This window comes from Silurus meridionalis, chromosome 13 (genome assembly GCF_014805685.1).
Source record: "Silurus meridionalis isolate SWU-2019-XX chromosome 13, ASM1480568v1, whole genome shotgun sequence".
In the NCBI taxonomy this organism is placed as follows: domain Eukaryota; kingdom Metazoa; phylum Chordata; class Actinopteri; order Siluriformes; family Siluridae; genus Silurus; species Silurus meridionalis.
In genome coordinates this window covers 16,339,863-16,342,835 of record NC_060896.1, presented here as the reverse complement: position 1 = coordinate 16,342,835, position 2,973 = coordinate 16,339,863, and the positions used below count along the sequence as shown (strand labels likewise).

At 36.5% G+C, this 2,973-nt stretch overlaps 1 long non-coding RNA gene across 2 annotated transcripts; it reads left to right on the top strand.

The window, feature by feature from the left end:
* The first annotated feature begins 401 nt into the window (after positions 1-401).
* Positions 402-2,973, top strand: LOC124395722. 2 transcript variants are annotated; one of them, XR_006927669.1, is made up of 4 exons: positions 402-793; positions 874-977; positions 1,084-1,502; positions 2,561-2,973. It is a non-coding gene; the product is annotated as an uncharacterized LOC124395722 (long non-coding RNA). The 2 variants fall into 2 exon arrangements; XR_006927670.1 differs by having other exon boundaries at positions 410-793; positions 1,409-1,502.

Genomic DNA, 2,973 nt, shown 5'->3' with positions numbered 1-2,973 from the left:
TTCCTCTTCGGTTTATTGCAGGCGGCAGAACGTTTATATACACATACAAAGAAAAGAAACCTGACCTAGTTGTTTCCTGTTTAGACAAGAGGATATACTAGCTGGCGATGTGTGAGTCCAGATAAGGACTCCCTGTTTACCTTAAAGACTAACATCGTAAATATTCTATAGACACTGAGCAGACAAAGGAATGTGTGTGAAACAGTGTGAAAACCATCCTAACACTAACAGTTAGTTATTGGATATTGTTGACTTGGGTGCTATGTTTCATCAGCTATGGCCCACAGCCAGCCATCATCTTGTTGCCTTGTTAGTTAATCTTTAGCATTTGTTATTTCTAAAACAAGGCGTTTGATTTTAATGCCTATGTCCTTTTTTTAATGTGATGCAAACATTTACATTTAATGCTCCAGAAGGAAACAATGCATTAAGAGCTGGGGGTAAAAACTTTTTGAATTTGAAGATCGAGGTAAATTGTACTTAATTTGCCTTCCGGGAAATATGCAAGTATCTTCTGTTCTGAAGGGCAGTACTAAATGGAAAATAAATACATTTTAATAAAACAAGAAAACTCGACATCATGTTTCATTGCTTGTAATTTATCATGTTTCTTTCTGAATGTAGCCAGGCAAGCACCTACCAGTAGGGGTGTGGTTGGCTAATTATCCCAAGACTTTTTAAGCAGGCACCGGGCAAGGGGCACCGAAATGTGGGCCCTGTTTTGAAAGCACATGGGCTATAGTGCTGCTTTGTTTGGTTGTGTTTGGTTGTGTTTGAAGTCGCTCTAGAGGAGGTAGGCCAAGTTTGTTTAATTTGTTTATTTTGAGGGATTTATTTTTGATTGTATGGGAAAATTGTTTTTGTTTATTTCAGATAAATTTAGCAATGCTGACTGTGTATGTTGACAGCTGCTGATATCGATCTGGATAAATGCTTGAACATCAACTGATTGTTATATCTGCTATATTCCAATGAAGGTAAATTATTTATTTTAATTAAATGTGTGTGCAGTTGGTAACCATGGTTTTAAATGTTTTGTGTTTTAAAGCAAATGTATTGTTAATTTTTGTTTTTCTGTTTTAGATTTATCAATTGCTGTTTCTCCTGTATTGTTTTTGTTTGGTCCCCTGGTTGACCGGTCTCAGGAGTGTGCTGCATGGTGGCAGCACATGTATCGTGTGAATTGTTTGTGTACGAGTCCGGTTGGCCGGGGCTTTGTTTTTGTATTCTTTTATTTTTATTGATGATACCTTCCCAGCCTTATGCTGCCAGCTTAACTCATGGTGCTTGTATTTTGTGTGCGTGTGTGCATGTCTTTGTGTATGGGATTTAAGTTTGCTGTGTTTTCTTTTGTGGTTATTGCCTTTTGAGTGTTTAATGTAAGAGGGATGTCCCCCTATGCCTAAAGGTTTGCCGCACGCAACGAAAGCAGTCATCATAGCGAGATAGTTGAGCTGGCTGTTAACCTCTGAGAGCTGGGACCAATTCTGGATGAGCTACTGGTATTATTTAATGTTTAGGTGTTTTATGTATATTCTCTGTCCTATTTTGAAATAAATTTCTGTACCTTAGCCATCTGAAGGGTTGCGTTTGAGTCACTTAATGGTCCTCAGTGTGAAAATATTGATTTAAAAATCAGTCACTGCTGGAAAGTGTTTAAAATATGCAAAAGTTTCTGTAGAACAGTGCTTAGTTTAAAGGGATAGTTCACCAAAAAATTTAAATTTAATTTTAACATTACTCACTTTCATGTCATTCCAAACACATAAAACTTCGGTTATTTTTGCAACACAAATGAAGGTATTTTTGATGATATCAGAGAGCCATCTGACGCTCCGTAGACAGCAACACAACTGAAACGATACAGATCCCGGAACTGTAAAAACATTCGATAAACTTCAGTATTGTGACGTTACGAGAACACTTTTTTTTTTTTTTGCGCAAAGAAAACAAAAATAACAATTTACTCAACTATTCTTCTCCCCTGACTTATGTCTTCTGCCATTTTAGAAAGGTTCACTGAGTATGCATACGCTTTCCTCTAGGCGTAAAAAAATTTAGATTACGTACATGCACATGCTTTCACCAGGCTATAAACAAGGTCAAACAAGACCTTGAATTGAAGACAAGAATAATAGATTAAATAATTTTTTTCCTTTGTACAAAAAAAAAAAGTATTCTTGTAGCGTCTCTAAACTGAAGTTGATCATACTATGTTTCTGGTCTGGATCATTTCAGTTGTGTTTTGGTCTGTGAAGTATCAGATAGCTCTCTATCATCAAATATCTTCATTTGTGTCTCAAAGATGAACAAAGGTCTTATGGGTTTGGAACAGTATGAAGGTGGGTAATTATTTAGAAAATTATCATTTTGGGGTGAACTAACCCTTTCAATGTTCAAACTTTTGAAGGGGGTTATTTTAATACTTTCAGCAATTTGTTTGGGTCATGGACTATAAACATCTATGTAAAATATATTACCCAGGACAGTACTAAATAAAAACTAACATGCATGTTGTATGATCTCTCTAATTGTGTTAAAATTATTTACCTTTTTACAGATTTTGCAAGGGATTCCCAAACTTTTGAAATGCCACTGTAGGTACAAGGAGAGGGGAAGTGTTATGTTCTAAGTAATGAACCTAGAGGCACCCCAGTTACAACATGTTGCAACTTACTGTACAAACCTAACCCTGACACCCTGAAGGACATACCTGAGAGGTAAGACTTGGACAACTGGAGTGAGGTTCCAAAGACACGAATAATCAGGTGGATAACTGTTCCAAAAGCCGAAAAAATATCCAGCAAAACGAGCACAGATAACTTAAAAGTTGCTGGAGTCAAAGAGCTTTAATAACCAAGAGCAGGACAGTCTTAGTTGAGTGGCCTCTTTGGAAACTAGATTAGTACAGGAGATTGCTCTGTGTGAGAAGGCAGTTTCAACATAACTCGTTCATTAAATGAATTAAATGAA